The sequence below is a fragment of the Euleptes europaea genome, chromosome 6, assembly GCF_029931775.1.
Source record: "Euleptes europaea isolate rEulEur1 chromosome 6, rEulEur1.hap1, whole genome shotgun sequence".
Taxonomy (NCBI): domain Eukaryota; kingdom Metazoa; phylum Chordata; class Lepidosauria; order Squamata; family Sphaerodactylidae; genus Euleptes; species Euleptes europaea.
In genome coordinates, this window is record NC_079317.1 from 77056895 (window position 1) to 77071670 (window position 14776).

Here is a 14776-nt window from a genome sequence, read left to right on the forward strand (position 1 = left end):
AATTTTTAAAATAAATGCACACAGCAACTTCTAAATTTCACTTTTGGACAAATGGATGAGTAATCATCTCTGACGTCCCCATCTGCCCTACTTGCCAGGGTCATCCTCTGGAACTTGCTATACTTAATCGCAAACATAGGAATGCATGTTGAATCCAATGTCCTTGATGCCTACAGAGAAAGGAAGGAAATTCAGGAAGCTGCAACATACCTGTTTTCTACAGAGCTTGTTCATACGCTCTTTATTTATCAATAAAAGAACAAGTGTGTGTATGTTTTAAACACACATAGGGAAATCCAACTCTCACTCCTTTTGGCCTTTGTCCCCCCCCCTTCCTAAATAGAATGCCCAAGGTTTTGATGGGCATGCTAGAGGACTAGGTTCCCTAATCAATGAAGCATGAATCAATAGTACTTACTGTTCAGAGCTGCCTGCCCGCTCATCACTGTACTTCTCGGGTGACAGAAGCTGGTCACTTTGGGGCCAAGCAGGATTTTAAAAAATCTTTCACAATGGCCATGAAAAAGTTGCTTTTTGCCCGCCACACTTTGTCACTTTTTTCAGGGTGGGTTCTATTGTGGTATAGTGGTTAAGAGCGGTGGTGTTAAGAGCATGGTGTAGTGGTTAAGAGTGGTGGAATCTAATCTGGAGAACCGGATTTGAGTCCCCACTCCCCACTCCTCTACATGAGCAGCGGACTCTAGTCTGGTGAACCAGGTTGGTTTCCCCACTCCTACACATGAAGCCTTCTGGGTGACTTTGGACTAGTCACAGTTCTCTCAAAACTCTCTCAGCCCCACCTACCTCACAAGCTTCTGTTATGGGGAGAGGAAGGGAAGTAGATTGTAAGCTGATTTGATTCTCCTTAAAAGGTAGAGAAAATCAGCATGTAAAAACCAATTCTTCTTCTTCATCATCATCATTAGGCCTAGTTCAGTTGGTTGGGCCCTGAGAGGGGTTGGCTGAAAAAGCAAGACTGGGGATGTGGGACAAATAAACATTTCAAGAGCCAAATTCTGATAGTGAAATTATATATACCATGTCCCAAACCATGGAAGAAAGATATGTAACTGTATATTCATCAAAAAGCTCATGTGGTATTTTTTATTCATGAACTGCAAAAGCCCCATTCATTTCTTTGCTGTTGCTGAGTCACAGAGGATACTACCAAACAGCTGCTGCATTGTTTCCCAGAAATGGGTGCATATGTAACCAATGAACGCTAAATCTGTTTGTAGGGTTGCTGAATGTTGTCCTTTTGACTCTGACTTTCAGTGGTAACTATACATTAATTAGCAACTTTGATTTTTAATCCAAATCACCTCATCCCCATGGGCAAGTACCCAGTGGGTCAAGTGAGGACAAAGAGGGATCCCATCTCCTGTATAATAGTAATGATTAACTTGAAACAGCTTTCGCTTTCCTGGGTATATCAATCGAAAGGCAGAAAAAGAAAAGAAAGCCAATTGGCAATATGATTGCCTGCGAAAGGAAACACACAAAAAAATGTAATGGAAATGATCTCCCCATTCCCTCTCTAAATCACCAGTGAATTGCAGCTACTTGATGGAAGAGAAGTCATAAATGTGAAACACCATCGTTTCCCAGCCAGACTTCTCGAGATACAGAAAGATGTTTTGCATGGCAGCTGAGAGCCAAATTAAGTCAGTATTGGACCGTGACCTGGATTCAGGATGCATTCAGCCACCAACCAGGTCAGTTTTGAGACCAAGTGATATTCTCTCAGTATTAGTTCCTCCATTAATAAAAAGGAAATGTTAACGCTATACCTCACAACCTGGTTGTAGGAATGCTAAATATATATGTATTTTTAAAGCATACAGATTTATATACTGATTTCTTTTTTCAATACTTTCATCTATTTCCAGGATTCCCAAGAGTGTGTTATTGATGCATTCACACATACGTGCTTATGACTCGATGCAACAGCATCCAGTGGCTTGTATGTGTGAAATAGGCCATCTTGGATCAACCACATAGGGGGAAAGCTGTGGTTCGACATTATAGATCATGTGTTGCATGTGCAAGGTTTTATTGGTTTATTTATTTATTTATGTATAATATTTCTATGTCATCTCTTGTCTTTAGAGCTCAGTCCTGGCATATAAAAAAAACTTAGACTGAAAGTGGTATAAAATACTTTTCCCTGCCTGACGCTCTGGAGAGATGCTATAAATTGGAGGAATACTGAGCTCGATGGGCTACTGGTCTGACTCGATGTAAGGTACCCTCGTGGGTTCTTGAGTGCACAGCAAGAGCTTTCATATCACCTCCGACACCATATACACTTCACATTTTCATCTGTGACTCACTGACTGCTATAAAATGCTCCCTGGCTTCTTTGCAATATCGAAGCACACATTCCTATAGGACAGTGATGGCGAACCTTTTAAAAACAGAGTGCCCAAACTGCAACCCAAAACCCATTTATTTATTGCAAAGTGCTAACACAGCAATTTAACCTGAATACTGAGGTTTTAGTTTAAAAAAAACAACCCATACATTAACATCTTTTGTCTTAAAAGAAAAACACAACAACAGAGCTTTCAATGATACAAACAACTTTTTATTGAAAGGTACAAGTTTGCATTTGGCATGCTTTTGAACATGTTAATTACATGCTGAGTAAGTGGGTGTTCCTCTTTTAGTAGGGGATTTCACTGAAAGGTGGGAGGTGCTGCAAAGCCCGCGCTGTGGCCCGAGTGCTCTGCTCCCCTCCAGCTATGTCACGCTGTGAGCTATGCTCCCCTCCAACCTACCTCCTCTCCAACCCCACTACGGGAATCACCTTCACCACAGACTCAACAGGCTGCCGTCTGCGCCGCACCCTCATGCCACATGTGAGCCGCCCTGCCGCATGTGACAGGGGAGGGAGGAAGCGCTCCCATTAGGCTGCTGGGCAGAGGGGAGGATGATGTGAGAAATGCCCTCAGGCGCACATGGAGAGGGGGAGGGGAGCAGCCCAGCCCCGCGTCCCTCTGGCTTTCTAGTAATGAACTCAGGTGAACTCTGTGCTGGGGCGATGGTGCGTGTGCCCACAGAGAGGGCTCTGAGTGTCACCTCTGGCACGCGTGCCATAGGTTTGCCACCACTGCTATAGGACTTCCAAATACTTCTCTTTCAGTGCCTTAAGTGCCTTTGCAGCAAGTTAGAAATGTGGGAAGTGGTTTTGAAGTCAAAAGAAATTGTTTGGGACACACTAGTCAGTGATAAATTTGGAAGACACGTGGCCCTTGGTTTTGACTCCAAACACACAGCTGCATGAGAATCAGTGCCTACTGGTTCTTTCCATAAGCCATGGTACATATGTTACTACTGCAGTGACCTGGGTATGTATGGTGAAATTGATGGGTAATGGCAATGTCCAAGAAGCAGGTTTAGGTACACTGCAGGTTTAGGTACACTGTAGAGTTTTTTGGTTCCTCTCTGAGATTCATCTGTGTCTGCTCTGGATGACACCACTATGAGAGTAAGATTAATTATCACCTTACACCTGTCTTTCTAGTTCTGAGAAAAATATAGATGACAGCACACTTTCTGTCAATCTCTTCTGGATGCACTTGCCCTCTAGTTGCTCAACCAGAAAGTGAATGATTTTTCTTCTACCAAGAGCTGTTTTCTCCATTTCTGGTTGCTGCTCTTCAAAGCTAATGGGATCGACATAATTTTTCTGTTTGTAAATGTGTGGGATTAAAGAAATGTCGAACAACCTGTGGCATTGTGTAAAAAGAGAACATCCTAACAGTAGATATTTCAAGTGTTTTCATACCAATATAATTGTTGGAGAAAGACCCAGGAGATCTTCCCTCCTAGGAGATCCACAATGCTAATGGACCAAGCAGGAGGCAAAATTTGTACTTTCAGCCCGCAGTGACAAAATGTGATTTTTCACATGATTCTGAAATCTACATATGAAAAATAAACGTGGGAGTGGTTTATCACCAAGATCAGGATGGAGACCTCTATAAAATATAAAGAAGACACCTGCAACCAATAAGAATCAGTTCCTGGACCTCAGGGACATGAATATGCTGTACCACTTAATCCTTTCCCAATTGGGGAAGAATATGGGGAAGAAAGTTCTGACTTTTTCATCAAGAAATACCAGTATCATATGAGCTTCCTTTGCAGACCTCCACTTTTCAGACTCATCCCTCTCAGAGTCTATAGGACTTGAACTAAAAACCTCATAGCCTTAAGAACAAACAATATAGGGCAGTCAGTTGTGTGATTTTTCCCCTCCATGACAGTTTGTTTTTAATGAGAAGCAGCCTTAGTGGCTGAAAGCAGAAAGAGTAGAGATAGGCTGCTTAACAATTTTCATTCCTGCCATAAGTACCCTCAAAATTGCTCCCTGCAAAATATTTTTCTCCATCAGTGGAAACAATATAGAGACCTTGTATAATATTGGAAAGGGGCTGGCCTTCTGTCCTCACCTGGCCAACAGAAAAGTAACTTCTGTTTGTACTTCAGATGCCAGTAACTGATCTTGGGAATCCTGAGCCTGGAAACAAATCCTTTGGGTATGGCCATCAACAGACCTGATGAGCAAGGCTGAAGAGAAGGGATTGAGGGGGGGATCAGTGATCCTGATAAAATGCTGCTGATGTGATCCTTTAGTTGATCCTTTATTGAGGGCAAAGGAAGGCGGAAGATGCTGCCACAGGTCATCTCTCTCAGCCTATCATCCCTATTTCACAGAGTAGTGATAATGGAGGAGGAGAGAACCATGTAGCTTCTTGGACGAAGGGTGAATAAAAATGTTAAGTAAGGGGAAAATATGATCTACACAAAATCATTACACTACTGAATTTAATGTTAGAGACAATAGGTTATTTTATTTAGTTTCATGAGTCTTAGGTTGGGTCTGGGGGATGTGAGTGGACTCAGAAGAGATTTTGTCTGGCTGGCCCTGGTGGTTCTCAAAAGCTCTGCTAGCCTGATATATCTCAGGGTAAGAACTTGCCAAATGTAAGAAATGGGAAGTAGTCCACAAATGAAATAATCAGTGATTGATCAATGACTTTCTATTTCTGCAGCAATAAGCCTTAATAGAACTGGTGCTTTTTTCATGGTAGTGAAAAAGCTGAAATCAGCTTGGAATTTCAACCTTCATTCTTGTGCTAGCAACAGTTTATGTAACTGTTCACAGGAAGATCAATACCAACAGCAAAAAAATACAACCAACATCAAATATTCTAACTTGGTCCAGATGGAGGTCACAACAATCCATGCTGATCCAAGGGCACAATTGAAGTGCAATTCAGTGGCAGTGAGGATCATATAAATCTTCCTGGGTCTCCACTAACAAGCGGTAGCTCTTTACAACCAAAGTCTGAACTGGCTTTGTGTAGTTCAGAATAGACTAGATCAATCTGAGGAGAATAACACAAAGCTGTCTAGGCAAACCATATTGCAAGCTCAGGTTTACCATATGTTGGGACCATATCAACTACCACCTTCTACATGCTTGATAAACCTCTGGCTTTAAGGCTCCAGGTGGCTTACTTGAAAATAATTTCAATTGAACTCAGTTGACCTGACTTTGGTGCAAGCACACTTTGGATCATGCTGTAAAATCTCTTGAAACTCAAATGCACCCTTAGAACTTAAGAACATAAGAAAAGTCATGCTGGATCAGATCAAGGCCCATCATGTCCAGCAGCCTGTTCACTCAGTGGCCAACCGGGTGCCTCTAGGAAGCCCACAAACAAGACTACTGCAGCAGCATCCTGCCTGTGTTCCACAGCACCTAATATAATAGGCATGTTCCTCTGATCCTGTAGAGAATAGGTATGCATCAAGACTAGGGTTGCCAAGTGCCCAGTGGTGGCGGGCAAAACCCCGCCAATCCACCCAGCTGCCTGCCGACCATCTGAGGGTTGGTGGGCAAGCGTGCATGCTTTTTACCCCTGAAACAAAGACCCCTTGCTATGAGTTTACACCTGGAAGTGCCACCTCACAGCAGGCCTTTTACCACTCAAACTCCCTTGGTCACGATACCTTTTCCGGGCCGAGAAGGTCCGCCAGCCACGTTTGCAAGATCCATTCGGAAGTACCGGAAAACCTCTAGGAAATAGCTTCACTGCATTGCAAGACAATTGCTGGCAACAGGGAGACAGGAAGGATAGAAGCACTGCTGTACCGGAAGTGAGCTCCCTTGGTGCACCAATTAAAAGATCTGACTCTAAAAACTACAGAAAGGGAATGACAGAAGGTCCGCGGTCTTACAACTTCCAGCTGACTTCCTACTTCCTGTATATCTGCCGACCTAGAGCATCCAGAAAACTCGATGGTACTTAAAACTTTACAAGCTTATTTTTGAGCTAATTTTGAAAATCTACATTTAAATATCCTAGCGATTATGTTTAGCACAAAGTTCTAAACTACCCACACACTGGAAACAACGTTTAAAAGACTGAAGACCTACCTTTAAATTGAGAACACTGCTAGATTATATGTCAGCTCCAAGGCAACGTTCTGGATCACTGCATAGTCCTGTAATCTCTAAACCTTCTATAGATATAACAATGGAGAAACAAGATAAAAAGATTCAAGAACTATTAGCCAAACTATTAGCCAAAGAAAATGACCGAAGAACATAAAGAAGTGAAGAAAAAAGTGGAAAGTCATGAAAAACAACTTGAAAAACTACAAACACAGGAGGAAACCACGAAAGATCAACTTGCTATGATGGACTTGAAAGTCAGAGAACCTAATCTACGCTTGAGAAATCTACCTGAAGATTGTGGAACTACAAGAGAATCACTGGTGAAATCATTGGCAGACTTATTCCACATTGAAGAACAAGAATTAGACCATGCAATCAACAGGATCTACAGGATGCCCTTCCCCCCTAAACTGAAGAGAGCAAAGGCAAGAGATATCATGATATCCTTCTATGATATCAGGATGAAAGATATAATAATGCAACAGCACTATAAAGATCCAATAGTCATGGATGGGAATGCATTAATACTCCTCAAAGATATACCAAGACACCTGATGTCAAAAAGGAATATTTTCAAAGACTTTACAGCAACTTTGAGGAAAAGTGGAATAAGATATAGATGGCTACTTCCACAAGGACTAACATTCACCTACAAAGAAGTGAAATACACTATCACCACGATAGAAGATGTTGGAAAATTTCTGAGAAAATATAGAAGGGAACTCACAGGCCTTACACCAGATCAGAAACAAGACTCAAGCCAAGAAGAAGAAGAAGACTCAGAAAAAGGCGCAGTTGGTGGATTATAAAATTTATATATTAAGGCTCTTACAATATGGCTAAAGTTATTTTGTGGAATGTGAACGGTTTAAATGAAAAGGTGAAAAGAGGACGGATTTTCAAATTTTTACAGAAACAAAAATATTCTCTAATATGTTTGCAGGAGATTCATATCTCCAGAAAAGACAAAAAGTACATAGAAAGAAACTCTTTGGGGCAAATCTTCATCTCTTCAGCAAATAAAAAAACTAAAGGAGTAGTTATTTATGCACACGCCTCATATTCTCCTGAACTCATACATAAAGATGAAGAGGGCAGAATACTAATAATTAGAGCCAAAATATTAGGCCAAAAAATATTGGTGGTAGGGATCTACGCATCTAATGAGGGCAAGGCACAATTCTACAAGCAGCTTCATGACATCTTACTGCAACATGCAGAAGAACAATTATTGTTAATGGGTGATTTCAATGGAGTTATAGATTGTGAGTTGGATAAAAAATCAAAGGCCAAGGATGACAAGGAAGGCTGCCTTCCTAAGATTTTTTTTCAACTTACAGAGGAATTTAAAATACAAGACATTTGGAGAACGATGAATATGTCATCAAAAGAATATACTTCTTATTCCGCAAGACATAATTCACACTCCAGCATTGACATGATATGGGCAAGTGAATCTCTATTTACACAATTATGCAAAGTACTTTTTCTATAGACAAGCATTCAGATGGAGATTAAATGATAGATTTTTACGTGAGGACAAAACAGAAGAAATACAAACTCTTATCAAAGACTTTTTTGAGATCAATATGAATGGAGAAACCAGCTTAAATATAATTTGGGATGCTTTTAAGGCTCTGCTGAGAGGATTTATGATACAGAAGAATACTGCATGGAAGAAGAAACAATTACAACAAATGATACTTTGGGAATTACAAAATTTACAGCAACAACTTATTTTGGAATCTAAAGAAGATCAGAGGAAAAATATTTTGTTAAAGATTAAGGTTGTTAAACATCAATTTAATTTGGTGGTTAGGGAAGAAATGAATAAAAATATGAAATATGCAAAGCAGAGATATTTTGAACATGCTAATCATCCAGGTAAACTTCTGGCCAGCCAATTGAGGCACTCTATGCAGAAGAAGATAATTAGTAAAGTACAGACTGAAAAAGGACCAGTTTATACTACAACAGCAATACAGAAAGAATCTGTATCCTTCTATACTAGATTATATCAAAGAGACTCTATTTCCGAAAAAAATGGATAAATATTTGAGAACAGTAAATATCAACAAGTTAATTCCCGAACAACATAAAGTTATGGATGCTCCAATTACAACAACAGAAATTGAAGATGCAATATCTAAACAGATGATAGATAAAACACCCAGCCCAGATGGAATTACAGCTCTGTTTTTTAAGACATTTAAAGATGACTTGAATCCCTTTTTGAAGCTATGCAATACGATATTGGACACGGGATTATCTCCTGAGACGTGGTCACATGCTTTTATATCACTAATCCACAAAGCTGGAAAAGATCCGGAAAGAGTAACTAACTATAGACCAATCTCTCTTTTGAATGTGGATTACAAAATATATGCCTCTATACAATCGAATTGTCTAAAACAATTTATTACAACTTTGATTCATGAAGATCAAGCGGGCTTTCTTCCTGGAAGACAGATAAAAGATAATCTGAGGATGTTATTAGATGCAATGGAATATTATGAACAAAACAATCAACAGAAAGCTGCTTTTATTTTTTTGGATGCTGAGAAGGCTTTTGACATGGTTTCTTGGGAATATATGAAAAAAAGTTTTGGAAAAAATGAATTTTGGTGTAAGATTTCTGACTGGGATTGATGCAATCTACAATATACAAAGAGCTAAAATATTAGTGAATGATTCTATATCAGATAATTGTGAAATACATAAAGGAACTAGACAAGGATGCCCACTTTCTCCTTTGCTTTTTATTTTGACTTTGGAAATTTTATGCTGTGAGATACATGATACAGATGTAATCCATGGTCTCAAAGTAAACAAACAAGAATTTAAAATGAGAGCTTTTGCAGATGACATTACTTCTTTTGAATGACCTGAATCAATCTATAAACAACTTATTGGAAGTATTGAAGCAATTGGTGAAGTTTCGGGATTTAAAATTAATCAAGATAAAACTCAGATATTGTTCAAGAATCTCTCAATAGAAGAACAAAAAAACTTCATAAATACATCAAGATGGGAGAAAACAAACAAAGTAAAGTATCTAGGTATTTGGATTACAAACAAAAGCAAAGATCTAATAGTCAACAATTATGTTAAACTATGGGAATTAATTAAAAAAGACATGATATCGTGGTCCAATAAAAATATTTCCTTTTTGGGCTGTATTTCAGTAGTACAAATGAATATTTTACCAAGACTGTTGTTTCTATTTCAGAATTTACCAATTGTAACACAAACAAAATATTTTGATGTATGGAGGAAGGACTTGTTGAACTTTGTCTGGCAAGGGAAAAAATCCAGAATTGCCTACAAATATTTGATTGACTCTAAAGAAATCGGAGGATTTGCTCTTCCTAATTTTAAACTATATGCGGAAGCATCGGCTTTGGTATGGCTAAAGGACTGGATACAATTAAAGAATATACGTTTATTGGATTTAGAAGGTTTTGATAATAGATTTGGGTGGCATGGTTACTTATGGTATGATAAACTTAAAAATCATACGGCTTTTCAACATCATATTGTGAAATCCTCTTTAATAAAAACTTGGTTAAGATACAAACATCTCTTAGAAATCAGAACACCTTTATGGATCTCTACACAAGAAATGTTAACATTCCGACCATTGAGACCATCTCAATTTGTAACTTACCAGGATCTTTTGTTATGGGAAGATAATAAATATGCCCTAAAAGATTAGGAAGATTTAAAAGAACATTTGACCTGGTTCCAATATCATCAGATAAAATCTGTATATAAACACGATATGAAAATAGGTTTCACCAGACAAATCAATTCTACAACGAATGTTATTGGAGAATAATGACCATCTAATCTCAAAGATGTACAAGATGTTGTTGATATTATATACAGAACAAGATCAAATTAAACCTATGACAATAACTTGGGCACAGACATTGGGTTACAATATTCCTTTGAATAGATGGGAAAGACTTTGGTCAAGAGACATGAAATATATACCGTATTTTTCCCTCCATAGGACGCACTACTCCATAAGTCGCACCTAGTTTTTAGAGGAGGAAAACAAGAAAAAATATTGTTTTCCTCCTCTAAAAACTTGTCTTATGGAGCGAATGCCGGCTGGGCGCATGCCCGTTAGGACGGATTGAGCCGGCGTACCCCGCCCCGATGGCCAGCTGGGAGGTGGGTGGGGCCGCACAGAGCCGGCTGGGCGCGTGCGTGTAGCGCTGGAACTATGCAAGCTGGCTCTGTGCATCCCGCCCGCCTCCCAGCTGGGAGGCGGGTGGGGCGCACAGAGCTGGCTCGCGTCATTCCAATGCGCCCAGCCGGCTCTGTGTAACCCGCCCGCCCGCCTGCTGGCCGTCAGGGCAGGAAAAGCCGGCTCGCACTGGAACGACGCGAGCCAGCTCTCTGCGCCCCGCCCGCCTCCCAGCTGGCTGTTGGGGTGGGGAACGCTGGCTCAATCCGTCCTGACGCGCAAGTTCGGGAACGACGTTAGCTGACTTTCCCCGCCCCGACGGCCAGCTGGGAGGCGGGCGGGGCTCATAGAGCCGGCTGGGTGCGCTGGAACGGGGCGCACAGAGCAGGCGCGCGTCATTCCAGCTTGCCCAGGCAGCTCTGCGCGCACATTCGCTCCATAAGATGCACAGACATTCCCCCTCACTTTTGAGAAGGAAAAAAGTGTGTCTTATGGAGCGAAAAATACGGTACTTTCACAATCATTAAGAGAGAATATTTACAAGATGATCTATAGATGGTATTTAACACCAAAAGAGTTGGCTAAAATGTATAAAACAATGTCACCAAACTGCTGGAAATGTCAAGACGAGGTTGGTTACTTTCATCATGTTTGGTGGCTATGTGAAAAAGCTAAGAACTTTTGGGATATGATCTACAATGAACTAAGACTGTTCTTACAAAAAAAATCCCTAAAACTCCGGAAATGATGTTGTTAAGTATTATACCGGAATCAATATTGACTCAGAGATCCTTTTTAATATATGCCACCATAGCCGCATGATTGGTATATGCAGCAAAATGGAAATTGTCAGAGGTGCCGGATAAGACTGACTGGATAAATAAAATGTTGGAACTAGCAGAAATGGCTAAACTTACGGCATTAGTAAATCAGAAGGAAAATATGGAATTTGTGGGAGAATGGGAGGCTTGGACAACATATTGTATAAATGAATTTAATTTGGGAAGTATCAAAGGTTATGTTTTGAGCTAATTCAAGTGATTAAAGTAGAAATAACGATAAACTTAGTTTTTAAGACCATGAGATATGTAATTAACTATATAAATGACATATAATGAATTAGAATTTGAATGCAAAGGGAGAATAGAGATATTAAAGAGATAGAGGAGGGAGAGGGGAAGTCAATAAGTAAGAACTATAATGATTAGAGAAAAATGGTTTATGTTGTATGATTTTGTTGATTGGAGGATTGATGTTAATGTGATCTAATTGGAAAACAATTAAAATTTTTTTTAAAAAAATCTGAATTTGCCATATATGCTGACAGTGTCTGAACTGGAGGTGATGGACCAAAAAATGACTTCAGATATAGTGGATGACTTGCTGAAAATGTCAAACCAGTGGGCAGCAGCAATAAAAACAAAGTACTTTCCATGCCATCAGGAAACGGACTGAGAATAAAACTATCAGTGATGCCTTTGCACAAGTGTGTGGTCATATTCAGAATATTGTGCACAATTCCATTTGCCACATCTCAAACAGGATATTCTCCACCACTAGACATTGTGATGGCCACTACATCAAATGAATTTCAAAGGAGGCTGGACAGATTTATGAAGGTTTGGCGATTGTGGTTATTGGCCATGGTTCCCAAATAGGACTCCTGATTGCCAGATGGTGGGGAGCAGCCAGCAGGTGAGGGAGGTTTTCTACAGGCCCTTCCTTTGGGCTTCCTCGTGCCATCTAACTGTCTGCTACCGGAAAAAGGGTGCTGGACTAGATAAAACACTGGTCTGATTGAGCCTTGGCTACTCTTATGTTCTTATCTTTTTGCACTCACGTACACTGATGCAATGCTTGAACTTTGTGATTCTGTGGAAAGTGTCAGTTTGTGCCATTTCACAAATTACTCTGCAACAAAACTGGTGTTTTCTTGATAGACACCCACAACATCTTTTCCCTTGGACCATCCTGTGCTCATCCCAGGATACCAGGTATGCAGAGCTTAAGGGGTCCAATGAGAGGTGGAAACTCACTGTATATCTGGATTGCCTTCCTAATGATAATGCAAAGGAAGTCTTCTTTGCATGATCCAGGAACTGACGGGGGGCACATTTTGACATCAAGGTGGAACCATAGGGACTTATATAATTGGTTAACACCCATGAATATCTAAGGAAACAAAATATCTGTGGAAATGTTTTTATGTATATGTTAATTTTATCAATGGCTAATACTTTTAAAAATATCAATTATTTTATTAATTATTTTGTATTTATTTACTTATTTATAGCCTGCCTTTCTTGGTGAGACTCAAGGCAGAATAAAAACCAACACTACTTCTTCATACATTATTGGCAGAAAATAGTGAAGACTTGAAATGACTACTGATGAAGATTGAAGCAGAAAGGGCCAAAGCAGGATTACATCTGAACATCAAGAAGACAAAAGGAATGACAACTATAATGGTGAAGCTTGCCATCTTCCTGAGTGACACCTCATCACTAAAGAAGAGGGTGCATCATTCCTCAGCAACGTCTTTAAGGAAGACCACTAGGAAGTGTTGTATGGACAACACTTTAAAAAAAAACAAAAAAAACTCGAGCTACCTGGTTACTTAGAAGCACAACTACAGATTTTCTGTAGGTGTGTGGGAATGTCTGGAGAACTAAGCAATTCTTCCAGTAAACCTGGTCTGAATTTCAAGCTTGCAACAAAGAAGCCTGACACAATAATGAAAAATTCATGCCACCCTAACCACCACAGGGTATTTTCTTCAGTTCTTTGGATCAATAGCATGGCATCTTTGTAGGTATCGCAAGGCATGCTTTCATGTCTTTGGGGCACAGAGAACAGCCAATGCTCTGAGTTATTGAGTGGGGGTGGACGAAAGGTCTGAACCAAATCTGACACTGAGTAAGCCTTCTGTATATACACAAAAAGAGACACTTTTCTGAATAGAACATGAGGGTGGGAAGGGGCAGAAACCTTCCAGGAAAAAAATCATACCAAAGCAGATTTGGGAAAAATCACAGCAGAGCTAGGGAAAACCCAGAAGGTTTGTTGAAATTTGATAATGTCATGTGGAAGCCAAAATTAACTCCATGGTGATTGGAGGCAGAGCAAGAGTTCTGTGGGGAAACAACCTAAAGCTAATGAAATATTTTATAGCATTAAAGAGCCATATTGGTCACAATGCCCCCATGGCACCCTCTCTCCAAACTATACTGCTTTCTACAGTTGTGTCTGGCAGAACTAGGACCACAGAAGCACCCGTGCAAATCAGCTCATAGTGAGCTTTTCCAGCAATAAGGGAAACAAGGTAGGGTAGCAGGAAATCTTTGAAAAATGCTCAGAAAAACTGAGCAAGAGGCACTTTCTCTGACCAATTTATGTACATACATGTGGTGGTCTGCTTCTCTTGTACTGCCTATGCTCGTTTCCTCTGAAGGAAAACCCTTCGAGTAATTGTACATAGGATTGCTGTCTCCATGATACTTGGATTTCCATTGATAAAAGAACAAACAAATTGTTTCTGGAGCTTGTTCCTGTAGGAATGAAACTCAAATAACTCCATTTACTATTATTTCCTTCTCTATAGCCTTTGTCCTTGTTCCCTTTCTCTTTCTCCCTGACCACCTAGAAAAATTTGGTCCTATGGGGCTGGACCATATCTCCAAAGGAGAAAACTTCTAACACAAACAAGGGAATGCATAGAGAGAAATCAGTGTGAAATATAGGAGTTCCATTGCATTTTTACCTTGTAGACCATACATTTGAGGCAGGGCTCCAGTGAGACAATGGTTGAGTTGACCTCCATGTTTCTGCTGCCCATTATAACTGGTCTTCTGCAAGATGTGGGATGATACATTTTGTGACAAAAAGAGTTTTGGTTCAAATGCCAAACTTTGGGGGGGGGGGAATACAGTTGAGGAAGTGAGCTTAGAAGAAGAAGAAAAAGAATTAGAAAAAGTAATTTGCTGCTAGCTGAAGAAAGTTTTTAAAACCCTTTTCTTTTTTCCAAGATGTATTATCATTTATCTAATTTTTCCTCATATATGTAATGTTTAAATTTAACTAATCTGTTATGGGTGATGTCTATTATGGAA